This window comes from Hemitrygon akajei, chromosome 21, assembly GCF_048418815.1.
Source record: "Hemitrygon akajei chromosome 21, sHemAka1.3, whole genome shotgun sequence".
In the NCBI taxonomy this organism is placed as follows: Eukaryota; Metazoa; Chordata; class Chondrichthyes; order Myliobatiformes; family Dasyatidae; genus Hemitrygon; species Hemitrygon akajei.
The window spans coordinates 11,097,037-11,121,460 of NC_133144.1; the positions used below are offsets into that span (position 1 = coordinate 11,097,037).

General features: G+C 40.6%; 1 protein-coding gene across 8 annotated transcripts in view; it reads left to right on the forward strand.

The window, feature by feature from the left end:
• ppip5k1a (diphosphoinositol pentakisphosphate kinase 1a) overlaps window positions 1-24,424 on the forward strand; it is a 251,625-nt gene that overhangs the window by 643 nt on the left and 226,558 nt on the right. The window lies entirely within an intron of this gene.

Below are 24,424 nucleotides of genomic sequence, written 5' to 3' on the forward strand. Positions count from 1 at the left end.
GGTAGGGTGAAAGAGAATGTAAGGGGTGGGGGGAGTTTTTGATTATTGTTTGCTTTACAAATGTGCATCCAAAATGGTGCATGCCAGCCTTCAGATTTGAGGATGTGAATGCTAATGTGTTAGGTGCCTCCTTGTCACCAGGGTCTTGCATTCTGAGTATTTTAGCCTGATGGTGAGTTAAATGACATTGGATATTATTTTTCTTCCTATTTGTATTGGCTTGAAGCAAGTGAAATAATTGTGGCTCTGCAAACTAGTTTCATATTTGCTTCAACAGTTATCTGTACAGAGCTGTCAGTTTCCTTTTTTTTGAAATGATAGTTTATTCTGTAGCTGTATGACTGTGACAGGTGTTTGTGAAGTTTCATGCCACTCGTTTTTTTTTAGGCTGTGTTTTTTTGAGAATCTTTTGCTTTGCCAGCATAATCATAAACAGGAAGTGAGCATCGCAAACTTCAGCTTGGCTCATGAAAACAAGGCTAAGCTCACTGCATTGTGAGGGAAATAGTTGAATCATTTTGAATGTGTTGATGAGAGCTTAAATTTTTAAGCTTCTATATTTTGCTAACAAAAGTATAGGAGGGAGATTTAAAAATTCTGGCTGAATGGTGTCACACGAAGAACCATTTACCCAATGTCAGCAAGACCAAAGGGTCCTCTTCAAGGGATCAGAGGTGGAGAGGGTCAGTAACTTTAAACTCCTTGGCATTATGATTTCAGTGGATTTGCCCTGGGTCAAGCACATAAGTGCCTTACAGCATCACCTCTAATTTCTTAGAAGTTTGGGCAGATCCGTTATGTCATTTAAAACTTTAACAAAAATTCAATAGATGCACAGGGGAAAGTAAATGTGACTTCTTAGATGTAGTTAGTCTGAATGAAGTTGTTGATTTAACTGGTTGCAGATCTTGATTTGCACAATGCTTTGTTACCACATTCATTCATATAGTTGTGATTATGTTGTTTATCTTTAGGCAATTTCTTGGGGTAGAGGATGACTTGATTTTGCTGCAGTTCCGTGGGTTCTGAAGTGGCAAATGAGTCCAGTGTGGGATCCAGAGACACTATTGGGTGGAGTTTGATGGGACGTTTGCAGCAGATTGTTCTGTACTCTCTCCCCTGTTTATGATTTACCTCGATGTGGAAAGACCTGAAATGTTCAGTGCCTACCCATTTTGTCTTTACCATCTTCAGCTGTTATTTTGGGCTATGGCTTTCATAATTTGAGGATGTTGTTCTTTTTCCAAGAGTGGTTTGAGGATATCCTTGGTGTTTTCTCAGTTCTTTTGGGAATGGTGTGCCATGGTGGAACTTCAGCTTTGGGAGTTTGTCAGGTGCAGGGGTGGTTGCCCTCCAGAGCTGGTTGATTGTGACCTGAACATTTTTGTTTGTCTTGGAGATGGTGTTTTACCAATCTTGCCAATGTATTTGGAGAAATTCTCAGAAAAGGTGGCACTTTTCCCCGGTGCTTCGAGGTGGTTGCTTATGTCTCTGATGTATACAGAATAGTGGGGATTGTTGCTCTGGGTAGACCCTGAAGTCTTGATTGCAAAGGGAATGGTAGTAGATTTGAACAGAATTCACTGCTGTTGCCTGGTGGTGGGCCCGAGATGAGCACAATATAGATTATTATGCATAATCTCACGACCCACTGCTCAGCAAGGGCAGAGTTTACTGATCAGGGAATATCAGTTGCACATCATGGATCTTGATTTTTGGACAGTAGAATTGTCTGACAGCAAATTTATGAAGAATCTTCTGAATTTCGGTTGTTTAGTGTAATGCCCGTTCCTTTGTATGATAATGTGAAGAAATCAATAGATAATACAAAATAAATTTATTATCAAACTACGTGTACATCCCCGTATACTACTCTGAGATTCATTTTCTTGCAGGCATTTCAAAGTTCAAAGTAAGTTTATTATCAAAGTACATTACGTCAAAATGTACAGCCCTCAGTTTCGTTTTCATGTGGGCCTACTCAAAAGGTGGACAACCAGTCTGCAAAAGAGAACAAATAAATCAATAATACATGTCAAACATAAGATGAAGAGTCCTTGAAAGGGAGACATTAGGTTGTGGAAACAGTTCAGTGATGGGGTGAGTGAAGTTATGAAGTTATTCCCTCTGGTTTGTCACTGTAGAACAGTAGAATCTACACTCAAAGACTGATCAACACTAATATGCAAAAGAAGACATTGAGTGCAAATACAAAAAAAAGTAAATAATACTGAACGTGAATTGTCGAGTCCTTGAAAATGAGGCCATGAATCCATAGGTTGTGGAATGAATTCAGAGCTGAGGTGAGTGAAGTTATCCACGCTGGTTCAGGAGCCTGACGGTTGAATGGTAATAACTGTTCCTGAACCTGCGAGAAGAGAGGATGGCCAGGATGTGGGATTCCTTGATACTGGATGCTGCTCTCTTGCAGCACTGCTCCTTGTAGATATGCTCAATGGTGAGTAGGGGTTTTCCTGTGATGGACTGGGCTGTATCCACCACTTTTTATAGGCTTTGCTGTTCTTGAGCATAAGTGTTTACTGACCACACTGTAAGCACATTGACTGTGGTGTCTCTACAACACCTTTTTTGATAACCTGTAGATATGAAAGGTACAGAGTTGTCTTTGGGCAAAGTTTGATTTCATCATTGAGGTGTAATATAGTGCCTTTATATAGCCCTACCTTAATACTCTGCTCATGGACAATTCTTGAGCTGAAATATGTTAAAGTACATATAGCTTGTCACTTAGAGCAGACAGCCATGATTGGCAGCTCATCTAGAAAGAAAACTCTGTTCTCAAATCTCTGCTGCCTTGAGGCTATACCCACTCACGGGGAGTGCTTCGGGAGTAAACCCCAAGCTGGAGTCCCTAAGTCCCTACATTGAGTTCAATGCTGACTGGCAAGTCCTGTGATGCCACTGATGCCAAACTGTATCAGTCTCTACCGTTACTTTGGATTCATTAGTTGCATGGAGAGGGGGAACCTGCTGCAAGTGCAACAGCTTACTCTTTGGATCGTATTGTCTGGTTTGTGTACAGGTTTGCGTATTGACTGTGGGTGCTGCGCCAACAACGTAGACAGTTAGGTCGCAACATCCATGATCAACTCCAACCAATGGAGGCTGAAAATATATAGCATGTATTATGTGTAACCTGTGTATTTAAATTGGGTGAAATTCAGCCTGCAGTGGCTGAAAGTGGAAGTGTTCCATTATCTATCAGTTAACCCCTATAGCTCAGCATGGACAAAAATAAGCAAGTTGTTTAGGGAGAGTTGGTATGATTTTTATATTGGTACTAAACAAAGTTCAAAATAAATTTATTATCAAAGTATATGTGTGTATATACGATACAGATTCATTTTTCTTACCGCATTCTCAGTAAATACAAAGCATCGCAATAGAATCAATCAAAGACCACACATAAGGACAAGCAACCAATGTGTAAAGACGGCAAACTGTACAATACAAAATAATAAATAAGCAATAAATATTGAGAACATGAGTTCCAGACTTCTTAAAAGTGAGTACATGGATTGTGGGAGAAGTTCAGTGTTGGGATGAGTGAAGCTGAATTTTTATGTATTCAGGTCATTTTATAACCAGCACCTAATTGAAATTGCCTTGTCTTTTTTTTCAAGTTTTAATATTGTAGATAATTAAAGTGTTTCATAATTGGACAAAAATTAAGAGTTGCGTACAATGTCTTATTTAGTAACATATTTCTGGCCCAAAAGCATTTCAATTTTAATGCACAGCTGGAATTTCAGCTTTATTAGATTTATAACTCCATGGTTTAGTATCCTAAAGCAAGCCCCTTGAAACATGATTACAAGACTCTAACTAGGAGTATCCAGCTGCAGGGAATATCTGTATATTCATGTATTGCATTTTACGACTGTGAATTAATTTAAGTCTAATGGTCCTTTGAATTTTTTTCATACTCACCAAATTGAAATAAAAATGAGATATTTTACACGTTGGGTCACAATAATACCCAAGAAGTCCCAGTGCATGCTGTATTCTTAAAACATAAAGAATGAAGTGACCAGAGAATTAAAAACTATTGAGTTCCTGCAGAGGCTTGGTTTTCTGATGAAGAGTAAAGCTCCCTCTAGTGTATCTTAAGAGTTCTCACATGTCAGTACAGTGGATTCCAATTAATTGAATTTTGGCCCAATTAATTGGCCGCCCCAATTAACCGAAGTTTCATGGAAATAGTTAAAAGGAATAAAAAAGACATACTTCTTTATTCAGTTAAATGGTAATTTGTATTTAAATGAAATGCAGAATAAATTAGAACACTACCAATGTTACTACAGTACTGTACTATAAAACTGTGTATTAGACCAGTGATTCTCAACCGTGTTTTGGCCACGGCCCCTTTAGGAGCTCTTCTCAGTTTCCAGTGCCCCCCTTTAAAACAGGAATACAACACGAGCAGATAGACAGAAAATCATTTATTATTGAACACCAAGAAAACTTGAACATTCCGACATACTGGACAAAACTTTTTAAAAAAAAAGACTCTATGAAATTAAACATACAGTTTAATGCGATCCTTGAGCTTGGTGCTTTTCTGCAAGTTTTATGGCATTGGGCTCCAAATTAGACAATGACAGTCGGAAGTCACCTCTTGTTGCGATATCAATTCGGTTCCTGGATTTTGTCAAGGAAGCTACCTTGTAGAATCTGCTCTCAACCAAATACGTTGAGGGAAAGGCAATAAACAATCTTTGGGCTTTTTCCCCACAGTGTTACCAGGTGCACCAAATTCAAACGGTGTGTTGGAAAGATGTTATAAATAGGAGGGAAACTATTGACTCCAATGAAGGTTGCTGCTTGGGTATTTCATCGGTTCAGTTACCAGGGCCCCCACAAACATTTGGGGCTCCCCTTCTCACAGTTTTCAGACGGTGGCTCCCTTCAAATGTGCCAGGGCCCTCGTAGAGAATGGCTGTATTAGACACTAATAGTTATTGATAGAGGAATTAACTCAGTGTCCGCTGATGTGTTCTTTTGACTGTAAGTGAATAAAATCAGTGCAGGCACCTAACATAGACAGCGGACTGCCTTCAAACAATGCTTTTGATGATTGCACCCTCCAAATCTTCATTTTAATGCAACATTCAAGATGATTGTTGATACCTTCAAGTTCATTTTTTAAAAACTTGTTGAAGTAGTGAAATAATTTTATTTTCACTCCTGGCTGTTTCTGGCATCTCCAAGCCTGAATGCTTGAAACTGCAATGAACAAAACAGTTCTGAATTTTCTTACTGTTTATTACTTACCAACTATCAGTGACAAAAATCACTGCTTTTTGAACACAAACACGCGATTTAAAAACGATTTGCTCTAAGCACAGTGTAGTGTCTGACGGCTACATGACATTCGTGCAGTTAGAAACTGTTCGACAACGGTCTTCTGTTCCAATGAAGTGGCACAGTATCCCAAATAAACGAAGGGAATCCTGGCTATTTTCTCGATAGTTTTCCAAATAAGATGCTTTCCTAATTAACCAATGACCCAATTAACTGGAATCCGCTGTATAAGTGATCGAGTAAAGCTTCTCCTAGACTATCCCAGGAAACATTCCAGACAGGTACAGCATGAACTAAATGTTATCTGGAGCCTTACTATACTGTCCCCAACACTCCCAGAGCTGTAACAATTGGTTATTGTTTTATCTTGATTTTCCTCAATGCCCTGTTGCAATGAATTAATATGTATGGATGGTATGCAAAGCAAGTTTTGCACTGTATTTTGGTAACTACCAATGACATTTACATTATAAAATATCAAAACTGTTTTCTGCACTATGTTTTCTGCTTTTTAGATTTCTAGCATCTTCCTCTTTTACATAATACCACCATTTAAAAAAAATTCCCTTTTTTTTCCCCTCTCCCACCAATCCAAAATTTGATATCATTCCATTTCTATTTGCATTTTGTGTTATATGTGTTTCTGGTTACTCCTTTTTTTTTGTGTGATTTTTGGTCGCGGTGGACTGGCTCTACGGGTGCAGTCAATGAGCAGCACAGTGTAAAATTGAACTGAACTGAACATTCCTAGAGCAAACACGAGGAAATCTGCAAATGTTGGAAATTCAAACAACACACACAAAATGCTGGTGGAACACAGCAGGCCAGGCAGCATCTATAAGGAGAAGCGCTGTTGACATCTCGGCCCAAAACGTCGACAGTGCTTCTCCTTATAGATGCTGCCTGGCCTGCTGTGTTCCACCAGCATTTTGTGAACATTTCTAGGCTGTTTCAAGGGCTCTGCAGTTTGATGTTTAATACTCTGTGTTATTTGCATGTTTTTTTGCCATTTGTGAGATTTGTCGTGGCTGTCTTCAGGAAGATAAATCTCAGAGTCGTATACTGTATACGTACTTTCAATCTTTGGATTGCCACATTGTCTTTCTACATTACTGTTAATCAGTATTGAACACTGTAATCAAATGGACAGTCTTTGCTTTCCTTAAGCGGTATAATTTATTTTTAAGAAGACCTTGCAGTGAAAGACAACATAACTAGAAAAAACTGTCTCAACCCTGAATGTGGCACATATTTTGTAATCCTTAATGTAAAGAAAGCTGCCCCAAGATTTACAGTAGCAAGACAATAAACCAATATTGATGTCCTAATACAAATTGCATGCATTTGTTTTCATTAACCTCTCAATGTCTGTCGTTTGCTGTACTTGCAGAATTAATATATATTAAACTTCTGATCACAAACAAGAAAATGTGCAGATTCTGGAAATCCAAGGAATGTACACAAAATGATGGAGGAACTCAACAGGCCAGGCAGCATCTATGGAAAAGAGTACAGTTGATATTTCGGGCAGAGGCTCTTCAGCAGGACTCATCCTTTTTTTTTCCTCCAGTCCTGCTGAAGGGTCTTGGCCTTGAACATCAACTATTCTTTCCTCCGGCATTTTGTGCAAGTACCAAACTTTTGTTCCTGTTATCACCTCAGTAATGAAAGGAAGATTCAGTAAGAAAACCATGGTATTCCACTGTATTAAGGACCATGACCTTGGTTTATCAAAGAAAGAGGGAGAAGAAAATAACCTGCACTTGAAAGTTGCATACAGCTTCACAACTCTGATATTTTGGAGTAAGGAGAATAAAGTTTAATCTATGTAACTGCTGTTCCTTCATTTTCAAATTCCAATGTCTGTTGGGGCAGGGGCCCAGAGAAGAGGAGAAAGCAATACATTACAGAAACTGACCCTTTGGCACAACTTGCAATTGTGCTCACGCGGCTAGTCCCGTTTGTCCTTGTTGGGGATTCATAAAATATATTAGTTTAATATATTTTTAAAAATCTATTTAAACTAATGAAATACTTTTAGCATCATATCCAAAGCAGAAGGTGACAATTTCAAGTGTCAGAGATATAAGCACAACATTCAGCAGATACTTCCAGAAGAATGAGATCATTTCACACTAGCATACGTGCCACTTTTCAAAAGCAGCAGAGACTGCAGATGCTGGAATCTGGAGCAAAAAAATAGACAAACTATTGGGGGAACTCAATGGGTCAGGCAGCACCTTTGGAGGCAGGGGATATTAAATATTTCATGTTCAGATCCTGCATCAGGTGCTGAGTTTTGCCTCCACAAATGCTGCTTAACCTGACAAAGTCCTGAGTACATTAGGCCAAAGTTCTCATCAGAGGAAGTCAAATGACCAGGAGGCAATGTTTTGAAGAGGGGCAGAAGTGTCCTCCCTGATGTTTTGGAGCCAGCATGGATAACTTCATTTATCTCAATACTGAACTGATTTTACAACTCAGGTTCTCAGCTTTTAAAATTTATTGATGTACTAGACAACGGGGTGACCCGTTGGGGCACCGTTTGAGAGAAAGGTAGTGCAGTCTGATGTGACCAGAATGAACATTAAATTTTCCTGAATGCTATTGGTATTGCTTTGCTTTAGAAATTGAAGAAGAAAAACCAGTTTATTAAAGAAGAAAGGCATCATATAGGCAAATATAGGTCCTCCTTGTTTAACAAAGGGCACTTCTGATGGCAAAATTTCTGGTTGATCTGCCACCCTTGTGCCTCTCTTCATCTCTGCTGTTTGTTCTTTGTCTCTGATCTTGGAGACGTGCATTTCTCAACTCCTTTGTCTCTTCCGCTCTCCTCCTCCTGTGCCTGCTGTTGTTATTCCGAAGATGTGCATGCCTCTCCTCCTCTGTCTCTTCTTCTCTCATCTCTTTTGTCCTGATTCTTTGATCCTGGAGTCGTGCGGCCTTGGCCTCATCCGATTCTTGTTCTCTCCCTCTCCTTGTTGCTTCCCGACAATGTTTGGCATCGCCTCTTGACCATAGTGTCCCCCTTCTCTTTCCACGCGGCATAATTTGGCTGACCATATTTTTTTTACCCTAATGCTGGATAGAAGATACGAAGCAGTAACACCAAAGGAAGCTGATTATTCTTGATGACGTGGTTGCCGCTCTCCTGAATGGATGTGATATAGTCACCGCTGTCCTTTGACTGCAGCAAAGGGTTTTATGGGTGTCTCGAAGTACGTCATTACAGGTTACAGGATGTTATATAACCATATAACAATCACAGCACGGAAACAGGCCATTCCGGCCCTCCTAGTCCGTGCCGAACTCTTAATCTCACCTAGTCCCACCTACCCGCACTCAGCCCATAACCCTCCACTCCTTTCCTGTCCATATACCTATCCAATTTTACCTTAAATGACACAACTGAACTGGCCTCTACTACTTCTACAGGAAGCTCATTCCACACAGCTATCACTCTCTGAGTAAAGAAATACCCCCTCGTGTTTCCCTTAAACTTTTGCCCCCTAACTCTCAAATCATGTCCTCTCGTTTGAATCTCCCCTACTCTCAATGGAAACAGCCTATTCACGTCAACTCTATCTATCCCTCTCAACATTTTAAATACCTCGATCAAATCCCCCCTCAACCTTCTACGCTCCAATGAATAGAGACCTAACTTGTTCAACCTTTCTCTGTAACTTAAGTGCTGAAACCCAGGTAACATCCTAGTAAATCGTCTCTGCACTCTCTCTAATTTATTGATATCTTTCCTATAATTCGATGACCAGAACTGTACACAATATTCCAAATTTGGCCTTACCAATGCCTTGTACAATTTTAACATTACATCCCAACTTCTGTACTCAATGCTCTGATTTATAAAGGCCAGCGTTCCAAAAGCCTTCTTCACCACCCTATCTACATGAGACTCCACCTTCAGGGAACTATGCACTGTTATTCTTAGATCTCTCTGTTCCACTGCATTCCTCAATGCCCTACCATTTACCCTGTATGTTCTATTTGGATTATTCCTGCCAAAATGTAGAACCTCACACTTCTCAGCATTAAACTCCATCTGCCAACGTTCAGCCCATTCTTCTAACTGGCATAAATCTCCCTGCAAGCTTTGAAAACCCACCTCGTTATCCACAACACCTCCTACCTTAGTATCATCTGCATACTTACTAATCCAATTTACCACCCCATCATCCAGATCATTTATGTATATTACAAACAACATTGGGCCCAAAACAGATCCCTGAGGCACCCCGCTAGTCACCGGCCTCCATCCCGATAAACAATTATCCACCACTACTCTCTGGCATCTCCCATCTAGCCACTGTTGAATCCATTTTATTACTCCAGCATTGATACCTAATGACTGAACCTTCTTAACTAACCTTCCATGTGGAACTTTGTCAAAGGCCTTGCTGAAGTCCATATAGACTATATCCACTGCCTTACCCTCGTCAACATTGCTCGTAACTTCTTCAAAAAATTCAATAAGGTTTGTCAAACGTGACCTTCCACGCACAAATCCATGCTGGCTACTCCTAATCAGATCCTGTCTATCCAGATAATTATAAATACTATCTCTAAGAATACTTTCCATTAATTTACCCTCCACTGATGTCAAACTGACAGGTCTATAATTGCCAGGCTTACTTTATGTCATGCTTAAATTTAGAGAAGATCCGATGTTCAGTTTTTGAATCTAGTCAAGACTTTTATGCATTATGGGGACCATTTTTGAGTTATTTTCAAAACTTTTGATTTGTTGTGAAAGTACAGATGGTGGCTAATATATTTTATTATATGATAAGGGTTTTCCTCCCTTTTTCTTGCTTTTCCTTACAGCTCTGACTTTGGTAGTGGGTTTAGATTGTTTCTGTATAACAAAATTATTATATTTTAATATTATAATTTGATTTTAATTTTTATGAATACAGGGTTTTGTGATTGTAACTGTATTTTTAGTACAATGTATTTGGTACTTTTTTTGACTTATAATACATGACTTGTATTCTGTATTCCTTTATAACCATACAACAATTACAGCACGGAAGCAGGCCATCTCAGCCCTTCTTGTCCGTGCCGAACGCTTACTCTCACCTAGTCATCAGTTAATAACTAATCGGGGTGATTGATAAGTTCATGACCTAAGGAAGAAGGAGATGAGTTATTAACTTCAAACTTTTTGCATAATCACTCAAAGAGTTGAACTGCATGTGCATGCAACGAGAGCTGTATAACTCATCTCCTTCTACCTTAGGCCACAAGCTTATCAATCACCCCTCGTAAGATACAGATACATTTAAGGGGACCATTATATGTATTTGTTAGAACATTAAGGCACATTGTAAAGATGTAAAGTGCCAATCCAACCAATAAAATATCTAAAACTATTAAACATGGCATTTTGACATAAAGAAACTGCAATTACCCAGGCTTCTGAAATTTTTGTGTACTTTTTGAGTATTTTCTATTCAAAACTTTCTGATTCCACAAAGTATTTTTAAGATGCACTACCAGATTCCAACAATTTTTAATTCTTCAAACTGACAACAGAGGTTCTCTTTAAACTCTCAATGTTCTAAATGTAAAGATCAGAACTGCAAGAAAACTGTTTAATCTAAACATAGTAATGAGCCAACTGCTGATCAGAGATCCCACCATCACCAGTTATAGTTGGGAATATGGAAGGCAAATCTGTGGCCAAGCACCTCAACTCTATCTGCAAAAAGCTGAATTTCCCAGTGGCCAACCATTTCAATTCCTATCCCCATTCCTATTCTGACATGTTGGTTGATAGCATCCTCTTTTGCCACTATGAAGCCACTCTCAGGTTGGAGGAGCAACATCTCATATTCCATCTAGGTAGCCTCCAACCTGATGGCGTGTACATTGATTCTCCATTTGCAGTAGAATTTTCTTCTCCCATTACCCTCGTCTTCATTTCCCCACTTGGACCTCTAACTTCTTCTCCTCACCTGCCTATCACCTCCCTCTAGTGCCTCCTTCCTTTTCTTCCATGATCCACTCTCCTCTCCTATCAGATTCCTTCTTCTCCAGCCCTTTGCCTTTTCCACTTATCACCTCCCAGCTTCTTACTTCATTCCCCCTCCCCCACTTACCTGGCTTCACTCATTACCTTCTAGCTTGTCCTACTTCCCCTCTCCTCATCTTTCTTATTCTAGCATCTTCCTGCTTTCCTTCCAGTACTGATGAAGGGTCTCAGCCCGAAACATCAACTGTTTATTCATTTCCACAGATGCTGCTTGACCTGCTGAGTTCCTCCAGCATTTTGTGTGTGTTGCTCTGGATTTCCAGCATCTACAGGATCTCTTGTCTGGTTACTGCAGCAGCTGGTTCTCTGCAAGTGCCATAATGAAGACTGGGTCTGAGTGAACCCTATACCAACATCCTAGTTTGTGGAAGATTAAATCAACATAATGCATGTATTTGCTCATTTTACCCAAAAGTTAGCAATGGCTCCCTTTATATCTGTAAGGAGTTTGTACTGTATATCTTCCCCATGGAATTCATGGGTTTTCTCCGGGTGTGCTGGTTTCCTCCCACGGTATGGATTAGTAGGTTAATTGGTCTTTGTAAATTGACCCATGATTAAGCTAGGGTTAAAATTGGGAGATGATGGGCTGCACAGCTTAAAGGGCCAGGAGGGCCTGTTCCACACTGTTTCTCAATAAATGGGTTCTTCAGAATGTGACAGTGGTGATCAGGGGACAGATTAATAAATACGCTGCAATGGAGTGTGTTATTCGTAAACATTTGAAGGGGTTATCACAGAGGCACTCTCTGCCACTCCAGGTACATCATTTGGGTTGAGCATCCCAAGTAAAATTTATCTACATAGCAGTCCCTTTCACAAAATGCCGGTGGAACGCAGCAGGCCAAGCAGCATCTATAGGAAGAAGTACAGTTGACATTTCGGGCCGAGACCCTTCGTCAGGACTAACTGAAAGAAAAGATAGTAAGAGATATGGGAAGGGGAGGGGAATCCGAAATGATAGGAGAAGACTGGAGGGGGAGGGATGAAGCCAAGAGCAGGAAAGTTGATTGGCAAATGGCAAAGCTGGAGAAGGGAAAGGATCATGGGATGGGAGGCCTAGGGAGAAAGAAAGGGGGAGGGGAACACCAGAGGGAGATGGAGAACAGGCAAGGAGTGATTGTGAGAGGGGCAGAGAGAAGTAAAAAAAAGGGAGGGGAATAATAAATAAATAAAACGATGGGGTAAGAAGGGGAGGAAGGGCATTAACAGAAGTTAGATGATTTCTCTAACTTCTGTTAATGCCCCTCCTCCCCTTCTTACCCCATCCCCTATTTATTATCCCCTTTTTTCTCTCTCTCTCTGCCCCTGTCACAATCACTGCTTGCCTGTTCTCCTTCTCCCTCTGGTGCTCCCCTCCCCCTTTCTTTCTCCCTAGGCCTCCCGTCTTGTGATCCTCTCCCTTCTCCAACTATGTATCCCTTTTGCCAATCAACTTCCTACTCTTAGCTTTATCCCTCCCCCTCCTGTCTTCTCGTATCATTTCGGATTCCCCCCCCCCCCACCCACTTTCATATCTCTTACTATCTTTTCTTTCAGTTAGTCCTGATGAAGGATCTCAGCCCGAAATGTTGACTGTACTTCTCCTTATAGATGCTGCCTGACCTGCTGTGTTCCACCAGCATTTTGTGTGGGTTGCTTGAATTTCCAGCATCTGCAGATTTCCTCGCGTTTGAGTCCCTTTCTATGACAGTTGTGCTTTTGAAGCCTAATTGAAGTCAGTATTGAATAGAGCAGCCAGAACTCTACATCACAGTTCCAATGACCTGCGTTCCATCCTGATTTTCAGTGTGGAGTTTGCATGTTCTCCCCATGAATGTGATCTTTCTTTACACATCCTGAAGATGTGGGTTAATAGGTTAATTGGTCATTAAATTGCCCCCATTGTTAGGTGAATGGAAGAATCTTGGGAAGACTAAAGTAGGATTAATGTAAATGGCTGCTTGATAGTTTGGTATACGTGATGGTTTGTGAGGGTCTGTTTTTCTGTTGCAGTCCTCTGCCCTACTCTAGGGAACATGATGTTAGTCTTAGATTATCTAGGAACGCTTGCACTGTAAAAATTGTTAGTGTTAAAGTCTTGTTATAGTTTTATGTTAAGCAGCTGCCATATTTTAGCTGGGTCATCATCTGCAGCTTATGGTATTGTGTTACACATGTCACAGTAAAAACAGTCCCCGCATGGAATCTCTCTCAGGATCACTGTGAGTACTTGAAACTGACGTGCTTACTAGATCAGTCAACTGTCCCTAGAATTTGAGTAAAGTTTTGCAGAATTTATAAATAAAAATGTCAGATTCCAACACTAAAATTGCTAATCAATAGATTTTCTGCTGAGCTTTTGACAGTACAGCAGTGCCACTTTGTTTAATCCACTTGTAGGTCAGACTTAGTTTAAAGTAGTTTAAAGAGAAAGCCTACAGTGGTCTTCAGCTGCTTATTTATTCTACTCTGGTTGTTTAATCAAGAGGAAACACAAATAAGTCCTTTTGAAGGGCAGTAAGTTTGTTTGATGTCTTGAAAGACTTTTTAACAATCAACCATGGGCCACGGTATTTGAGTGTCCTCCCAGCAATGACATTCAAAGCGGTGTGCGGCTCGGTAATGTGTCTCATTAACTAGGAATGGGTTATCTGCAGTCATCAGAGTAGATAAAAAATAGAACTGATATTTGCGAGGAAAGACAGAATAGCCTTCTGAGTGACCTTTTCTATTGTAGGAAATATTACAAACAAGTGTGAACTGTAATATAGTGGAGCCTCATTATTTGAGATCTTAGTTGAGACATCAGTAGAACTTATTTTAAAGTGGAGAAATGGGGTTCGTGTAATAGGTCGGGTGTCACTGAGTGTTTTACAATGTACATTGGAACAACTGTGTGCAGGAATTATATTTGGATTATTATTCTATTGCTGCTGTGTATTTCAAAGGATAATAATGTATTTCAGTTATGTTTTGCACATTTTCATTTACAGTAACTGATATAGTATCTTGCATTTTCGTTTTCCTGACTGAGTTCAGGAAATAACATGCTGTTTATTTATCTCCCTGTAATTTATTGAAGTGCTAAAACTGCATTCCATATTGCTTGTAATGTTTAAATTTTCTATTTCTGGATTTTTTTTTCCACAGACTTGCTGACAAACAGTACCTTTGTATAATCATATAAAGTGAAATATGCATTTTTAAAAAGCTACAATATTGGAAATATAATATAGATTGATTTCAGCTGTGAACTTAAGTATCTAGAAAGAAACCCACATAGGGTCATGTTTATGGAAAATACATTAGAGATTTCTGCTGGTATGTTTGGTCTAAATTGGGGAAAAATGTTAATAGTGTTCTAGGTAGTTTGATTATTAATTTGATGCTATTCCATCTTGAGAAAAGCTTTTAAAATTATGAAGATTTTAATGAGAAATACAGAAAAGAACGACTCTTTTTGTGGGGAAGAGCATATCTAGAGACCATCAGCTTTAGATGGTCACCAAGAAATCGAACAGGAAGTTTGTAAGAAACTCATTTACCAAGTAAGTGGTGAGAATTTGGAATATTTTCCTGCAGGAAGTGATTGGAAAATAGTATCAATGCATTTAGGACAGTAGAGGGGATAAAGCTGATAGAATTAGGTAATGTAAGATGGACATTAAAAAATCCAGCAGATTTTCTTGAGATTCTGGCTAATTATTAATTATATTTTTGTGCAGTGAGAATGAACTTTGCTCTTCATTGTCATCATGTTCTGACTTTAGGGTTCTTGGTAATAGAAATGGGTCGGTATTTCTTATGCAGGCAACTTGGTAAAAATGAAATTCATGTGATGCTTCCATTTGAAATCTGAAACTATGATGGATCTGTTAAATCGGGTGGCTATTAAGTTGGTCCCAGAAGGCTCTGTACAATAATTAATTAAAAGAAAATGGCAAACAAAGTTCAAAAGGATATCTGTCCCGCTCTTTTCCTTCGCTACATTGACGACTGCATTGGCGCTGCCTCCTGCACGCATGCTGAGCTCGTTGACTTCATTAACTTTACCTCCAACTTTCACCCTGCCCTCAAATTTACCTGGTCCATTTCCGACACCTCACTCCCCTTTCTTGATCTTTCTGTCTCCACCTCTGGAGACGGCTTATCTACTGATATCTACTATAAGCCTACAGACTCTCACAGCTACCTGGACTATTCCTCTTCCCACCCCGTCTCTTGCAAAAATGCTATTCCCTTCTCGCAATTCCTCCGTCTCCACCGCATCTGCTCTCAGGATGAGGCTTTTCATTCCAGGACGAAGGAGATGTCTTTCTTTTTTTAAACAAAGGGGCTTCCCTTCTTCCACCATCAACTCTGCTCTCAAATGCATCTCTCCCATTTCCCGCACATCTGCCCTCATCCCATCCGCCCGCCACCCCACTCGGGATAGGGTTCCCCTTGTCCTCACCTACCACCCCACCAGCCTCCGGGTCCAATGTATAATTCTCCGTAACTTCTGCCACCTCCAACGGGATCCCACTACCAAGCACATCTTTCCCTCCCCCCTCTTTCTGCAGGGATCGCTCCCTACACGACTCCCTTGTCCATTCGTCCCCCCCATCCCTTCCCAACGATCTCCCTCCTGGCACTTATCCTTGTAAGCGGAACAAGTGCTACACCTGCCCTTACACTTCCTCCCTCATCACCATTCAGGGCCCTAGACAGTCCTTCTAGGTGAGGTGACACTTCACCTGTGAGTCGGCTGGTGTGGTATACTGCATCCGGTGTGGCCTTTTATATATTGGTGAGACCCGACGCAGACTGGGAGACCGTTTTGCTGAACACCTACACTCGGTCCGCCAGAGAAAGCAGGATCTCCCAGTGGCCATACATTTTAATTCCACATCCCATTCCCATTCTGATATGTCTATCCATGGCCTCCTCTACTGTCAAGATGAAGCCACACTCAGGTTGAAGGAACAACACCTTATATACCGGCTGGGTAACTTCCAACCTGATGGCATGAACATTAACTTCTCTAACTTCCGTTAATTCCCCTCCTCCCCTTCTTACTCCATCCCTGATATATTTAGTTTTTCTCCCCCCCCTCTTCTTTTCTCTCTCTCTCTGCCCATCACTCTGCTTGTTCTCCATCTTCCTCTGGTGCTCCCCTCCCCCTTTCTTTCTCCCTAGGCCTCCCATCCCATGATCCTTTCCCTTCTCCAGCTCTGTATCCCTTTTGCTAATCACCTTTCCGGCTCTCAGCTTCACCCCACCCCCGGTCTTCTATCATTTTGCATTTCCCCCTCCCCCTCCTACTTTCAAATCTCTTACTATCTTTCCTTTCAGTTAGTCCTGAGGAAGGGTCCTGGCCCGAAATGTCAACTGTGCTTCTCCCTGTAGACGCTACCTGGCCTGTTGTGTTCCACTGGAATCTTGTGTGTGTTGTTTGAATTTCCAGCATCTGCAGATTTCCTCGTGTTTGTCCAACTCAGTAGTTGCATTTCAGTTGCTATTCTTCATGACGATAGCATTGTACTGTCCAACCTTGCATTCTGAATCTTCCAACTGTCTGGCTTGTACAGAATGTCCAGACTGTCCCTTATGTTAATCTCTGGAAGTGAATGTGCAGTCAGGATAGCAAACAGGATGCTGCCCTTTATTGTAAGATCACAGGAGTACAAGGGTAGGGATGTCTTGTTCCAACTATATAGGGTGATGGTATGAGGAATATTAATGAAATGATTCAGTCTCCCTAAGGTAGCATGTGATTGGAGTGAAGATTCACTGGGTTGATTTATATGATGGTGGGTTTGTTACTGGAGGAGAAATTAGGCAGGTGAGCTTGAGTTTAGAAGACAGTGATAATCTTATTGAAACCATATAAAATTTTAAACAGCAGGCTAGATGTGGAGTTGCTGTACTCCTTGGCTGAGGTGTCTGGAACTAGGGATCACAATCTCAAAATAAAGGGTGGAGAAGAGGAAATTTCTTCACCCAGAGACTGGGAAAGTTGAAGTGTACATTTGGATATCTGGGTAATAGAAATAATATTGCCAGTTCAGCTTACGTACTTTGTTTAAATTCCTCCTCCTCTCATTGCATGGCCCGGGATACAAGCCAGATTACTGCTTCTGATAATGGCATCAACATTTACAGATGACACAAAGATATCTTCCAACTATATTAACTCTTCAGTGTGATTCAGTAAACTGCATGACTTTTGGGAACAGATTTTTGCCTTACTCCTTTGATTAAATTATCTGTATTACATCTTAATGTAATGACTAGCAAGTCCAATTCCGTATGCTGACGAAGGGTCTCCATAGGAGATGTTATCTGTTTCTCTTTCCATGGGTGCTCCCTGACCTGTGAGGTTTTTCCCATTTTTCTGCTTATTGTTTCAGTTTCACATGCATTAATTTTATCACAATAGATTTGTCTGCATGATGTAGGATAATTTTATTTTTTAAAATTGCAATGCCATGATGAAAGAGAGGAAATCAAGTTCAAGCTCAGTTTATTGTAATTAACTGTGGTATCGCCAAATGAAACAATGTTCCTCTGAACCAAAGTGCACAACACAGTACATAAAACTCATGTACCTTACACGTAAAATAATATTACAACAGATAAAGTAACAAATAATGTGCATTTATGACACGTTAAACAGTATAAAGCTACTAGTGCTTCATACAAGATGCGACCTAGTGGTTGCAGGGAGTTCAGTAGTCTTATTAAAGAAGCTGTTTCCCATCCTAACAGTTCTTGTCCTAATGCTACGATATCTCCTGCCTGATGATAGGGGTCAAAGAATTTGTTAGACAGATTGGAGGGATCATTAACAATGCTAAGGGCCCTGCATATGCAGCACTCCTGATAAATACTTCTGGGTAGAAGAGAAACACCAATGATCCCCTCTGCATTGAAGTTCAGGTGATACTTTGCACTGACTTATATCTGTTTGCAATTTTTTCTTGTAGTTATGGTTTCTAATCACAAACAGGAGAAAATCTGCAGATGTTGGAAATCTAAGCAACACACACAAAATGCTGGTGGAACTCAGTAGGTCATTTCATGTAGTGGCCTCATCCTCTACTGTTGCGATGAGGCCACACTCAGGTTGGAGGAACAACACCTTATATTCTGTCTGGGTAGCCTTCAGCCTGATGGTTTGAACATTGCTTTCTTGGCCTTTTGGTAATTCCCCCCCCCCCCCCCCCCCGCCTTCAACATTACCCAACAGCCCACTAAGTGGGTTAGTGGGTCAAGCAAAAAAAGGGGCTTTGTCCCTTAAGGATTAGTGGTACCCAACCACGTTTAAGCTATACAGTTCATAAATTGTCATGTTGGTGCCAGTCCTGAATAATCTGATTCTCAGTGCAGTGACTGTAGAGGGGTATGTTTGTCAACATGTGCCTGAAATGGCAGGAAATACCAGTTAATGGTTTTACTCCTGATTTCAGTGGCAATTCTAGATTGTGATGCATTTTACTTGTGCAAAATAGTCGAGGTTGTTTATGGGAGCATAGTTAAAAATATTAGGATGGATGGCCAAAAGCTTATCAGAGAGGGAGATCTTCCAGCGCTTAGGGTGATGGCAGAATCAGGTTTATTATCACTGTCTTATATGACGTGATGCAGCAGTTCTAGTATGATTCAAATGAGAAATGTGCAGAAGGTCAGAATTCTGGAAAGTGTTGTCATAGTGCTGGAGACTAGAGATGTGGAGGGGTGATCCCCTGTGGATATTTCAAAGCAAGGATGAAAATTTTGAAATCAGCATATCAGGCAACCACTGTGTGTCAGTAAGTGCAGGAATGATGGTAAATTAAATGGTAAATTTGGGAATTAAAATGTGACACTAGACTCCTGGATGAGTTCCATTTTATGCAGAGAATGGGAGTCTGTGCAGGAGAGCAGTGTTGTTTCAAAGTAGCATTGTTTTTGGAAATCTTGATCAACATATCGGAAGAAACCCATGTGGTCATGCAGCGAATATACAGTCTCCTTGCAGTAGAGCTTGTTGTTCTCCCCATGGCCACATGGGTTTTTTGTGGGTGGTCTGGTTTCATCCCACATTCCAAAAACGTGCAGATTATCAGGTTAAATTGTATCAGAGGGATAGGAAGGTAGAGGCGGTGGGGTGACTCTACTGGTAAAAAATGGCATCGAATCAGTAGAAAGATATAACGTAGGATCAGATGTTGAATCCTTGTGGTTTGAGTTAAGAAAATGCAAGAGTAAAAGGACCCTGATGTCATTTTGTATACAGGCCTCCTAACAATAGCTGGGATGTGGACCACAGATTACAACGGGAAATAGAAAAAGCATGTCAAAAGGGCAATGTTATGATAGTCATTGGCGAGTTCAACATGCAAGTGGATTGGGGAAAATCAGGTTGGTAGTAGATCTCAAGAGAGTGAGTTTGTTGAATACCAAATGAGTTGACTTTTGAGAGCAGTTTTTTTTTTTGTTGAGCCTTCCAGGGAGTTATCAATACTGGATTGGGGGTTATGTAATGAACTGGAGGTGATTAGGGAGACTAAGGTAAAAGAACCCTTAAGAGAAAGTGATCACAATATGATTGAGTTCAACTTGAAATTTGATAGGGAGAAAGTAAAATCTGACATAACAGTGTTTCAGTGGAGTAGAGGAAATTACAGTGGTATGAAAGGAGGAAGGCAGCAGAAAGGCAATTATAAACTTGTTAGCCTGACCTCAGTGGTTGGAGTCAGTTGTTAAGAATGAGGTTATGGAGTACCTGGTGACACAGGATAGGGTAAGGCAAAGTCAGCATGGTTTCCGTAAGGAAAAATCTTGCCTGATGAACCTGTTGGAATTCTTGGAGGAGATTACAAGTAGGATAGAAATTGGAGATGTGGTGGATGTTGTTTAGACTTTCAGAAGGCCTTTGATGAGGTGCCATACATAATGCTGCTTACCAAGCTAAGAGCCCATCATATTACAGGAAAGTTACTGGCATAGTTAGAGCATTGTCTGATTGGTAGGAGGCAGCGAGTGGGAACAAAAAGATCCTTTTTTGGTTGGCTGTCAGTAACAGTGATGTTCCACAGGGTTTGGTGTTGGGTAGGCTGCAGAAGGACAGATTAAGAGAATGGGCAAGAAAGTGGCTCATGAAGTACAATGTTGGAAAATGCACGGTCATGCACTTTGGTAGAAGAAATAAATGTGCAGACTATTTTCTAAATGGGGGGGGGAGGAATTCCAAAAATATGAGATGCAAAGGGACTTGGGAGTCCTTGTGTAGAACACCCTAAAGGGTAACTTGCAGGTTGAGTCGATGGTGAGGAAGGCAAATGCAGTGTTAGCATTAATTTCAAGAGGTCTAGAATGCAAGAACTCTGGGTTTGCTGGGTTGGCAGGGATATGATGCTGAGCTTTATAAGGCACTGGTGAGGCCTTACTTCGAATATTGCGAAGTTTTGAGCTCCTCGTAGGCTGGTATTGGAGAGCATTCAGAGGAGTTTCACAAGTGATTCTGGGAATGAAAGGGTTATCATACAAGGAACTTTAGATAGCTCTGGGTCTGTACTCGGTGGAATGTAGAATTATGAGGGGGGGATCCCATTGAAACCTTACAAATGTTAAGGCCTTGACATGGTAGTTGTGAAAAGGATGTTTCCCATAGGGAGTCAAGTTCAAGAGGGCACATCCTCATGATGGAGGGGCATCCACTTAAAACAGAGATGTGAAGAAATTTCTTTAGCCAGAGGGTGGTGAACTTGTGGAAGTTATTACCATATACAGCTATGGAGGCCAGGTTGTTGGATGTACTTAAGGCAGAGCTTGTTAGATTCTTGATTGGATACGACATCAAGCTTATGGGGAGAAGGCCGGGGTGGGGGGGGGGGGGGGAAGGATCAGTCACAATTGAATGGCAGAGCAGCCAAATGGTCTCATTCTGCTCCTGTGTCTTGTGGTCTTATAGTCTTAATTGGTCACATGAGTATAACTGGGCTGGAAGGGCCTGTTAGCATGTCATTTCTCTAAATAAAATAAGACAAATAGAGAGGCAAAGTTGGGCAATGTTTGCATGGGAGATGTACATTGAGGCCAATTTATTAGGTATACCTATATATTTGCTCATTAATGCACATGTCTCAGAAACTGCTCATCTCTTGGGACTTTCACGCACAGCATTCTCTGGAGTTTACAGAGAATGGTGTAAAAACATGAAACATCCAGTGAGAGGCAGTTCTGTGAGTGAAAATACCTTGTTTAATGAGCAAGGTCCCTAAAGAATGGCCAGACTAGTTCAAGCTGACAGGAAGGTGACAGCAACTCAATAACCACATGTTAAAACAGTGGTGTGCAGAAGAACATCTCTGAACACACAATATATTGAACCTTGAATTGGCTGGGTGAAAGCAGCATTAGATCACTAACATACTTGGCAGATTAATTGTTCAACATGGAGTAAATGGGGCCATACGACCTGTTTCTGTGCTGCAGTGCTCTATGATATACAGAAATGCACTCAGAGTCCACTATTATGTACCTCCTGTATCTAATAAAGTTGGCACTGATTGTCTAAAGGACATTAACAGCTGTAATTAAATTTGCTTGCATTTATTCACATTTTTATGTAGGTTCTAAACCGTATTGGTCTCTGCTGTTTCTTTGGATTCATCAGCTGTGTGTGGAGCAGGAGTCTGCAGTATGGGCAACAGCTTGCTCTCCAAATCATACTGCCTTGGCTTGGGTGTTGGTTTGCATATCAAATAGACAGCTGGGACACAACATCCATAGTCAACCCCGACCAATGGAAGGTCTCAGAGTTTATGAATTCTCTTATGGTAAATGATCACACTGGAATCCTGGATGGCAGGATTGGTGATGACAAGGAATTTCATTACACCTTGGTGTGTATGACAGTAAAATGAATCTGAATATGAATTCTGTGAACATGCTGATTATTTCAAGATTAGGGTTTTAGAATTTCTGTTGCAGATGAATTCCACAGAAATGCTGTTCCTTCCATTCCCACCACCCCCCACCCCATGCTCTCTCCTCCTACCCAGATCTGCTGGAACCATCAAGGAGGTGGTACAGTAGCCTGAAGACACAGTCAACATTTCAGGAACAGCTTCTTCCACTACGCCATTAGATTTCTGAATTAACAATGAATCCATGAACACTATCTCCCCTCTCTTTTTTGCACTATGTACTTATTTAATTTTCTCTTTTAACATATTTATTGTAATTTATAGTTTTTATTATTTATGCAATGTGCTGCTGCAAAACAACGAATTTCACAACATACTGTATGCTAGTGATATTAAATCTGATTCTGAATTGGCTGTGATAGTCGACAGCTAGTTATCACTTACTATGCATTTTATTTTCTTCAGGGTGAGAGAGAAATGCACAAGTGATTTTTCCATAAACTAAGTTGTAATGGGTCAAGCTGGAGCCTTTTAAATTAAAGGTGCAATATTATCCCTAGCTTATTAGCTGCCACAGGAGATACACTGAGGGTGTAGTTAGTCACGCACTTGTGGTCTTAATGCTGAATCATCTGAATGGGCAGAAGGAATGTTGCTAACTCTGGGAATCTGTTGGTTTATGGCTTGGGTTTGTAATTAGCATGACTTGCGGGACTGCTGATGCAGTGGGTCACAGCCACAAATGTTTTGAGAGTAGGCATTGTAGTTCATTTGTTCAATTACCAAACCCAACTTTGAGGCTTTGCATATTACAGCACAAAATTAGGTCCTTCAGTCCAACTGATCCAAGCCAACCAAAACGTCTAGCCGAGTTAGGCCCCTTTTCCCTGGTTTGGCCCCACTTTGATCACTCTGCACTAAATCATTTTTTTGTTCTAATTGTTCTTGTAAAAAAAAAAAGCATATAATTTATGTTTTATGCTATTTTTATGAATGCTGCTTGTATGATGTGTGCTGTGATACTGCTACAAGTTTTTCATTGCATCTGTGCATACATGTACATGTAACAATAAATTTGTCTTTAACTTTTACCTTCTCTATCCATGTAACTGTCCAAAGGTCTTTTAAACACTCATTTTATTTGCCTTTACCACTCCCTCTGGCAACTTGTTCGATTAACCTTACCACCTGCTGCATGGAAAAATGGCCCCTCAGGATAGAGTGTGTGGTATAAGTTTCTGATGTCTGAATAAATGTACAGGAGTACTGTTGTCCTGTTAAAATATTGATGTTTTTAAGCTTGTTTTGAGAAAATTCTGTTGAAATAGTTTTTCTTTCCCCACAGTGAGTACTTGCGTAGAACATAGAACAGTATAGTACAGAAACAAGCCCATTGGCCTACAATGTTGTGCCAAACCAGCTAAAAAGTAAATCGAAAACACCCAAACACTAATCCCTCCTACCTACTCAATGTCCATATCCCTGCATCTTCCTCATTCATGTGCCTATCGAAATGTCTCTTAAAAGCCTCCTAAATTATTTGCCTCTACCACACCAGGGAACGCAATCCAGGCATCCACCACTCTGAGTAAAAAAAACATACCCCTCATATCTATTTTGGAACCTAGCCCCTCTTGCTTTCACTGCATGCATTCTTGTATTAGACATTTCTACCCTGGGAACAAGGCACTCACTGTCTACTCTATCTATGCCTATCATAATCTTGAAATCCTCCATCAGATCTCCCCCTCAGCCTCTGCCGCTCCAAAGAGACAACCCAAGTTTGTCCAACTTCTCACGATAACATATGCCCTCTAAGTTAGACAGCATCCTGGTAAACCTCTTCTGCACCCTCTCTAAAGCCTCAACATCTTTTTATGGTGGAGAGACCAGAACTGTATGCAATACTCCCGATGTGGCCTAACCAGAATTTTATAAAATTGCAACATAACCTCTTGACTTTTGAACTCAATGCCTCAGCTAATAAAAACAAGCTTTCCATAAGCCTTCTTATCTATCCTTTTGACCTGTGTAGCCACTTTCTTGGAGCTATGAACTTGTATCCCAAGTTCTAACTGCTCAGTAACATTGTTAATGACCTTGCCCTTAACAGTGTACTGTATTCTTGTATTTGTCCTAGGTGTAACACCTCACACTTAACTGGATTAAA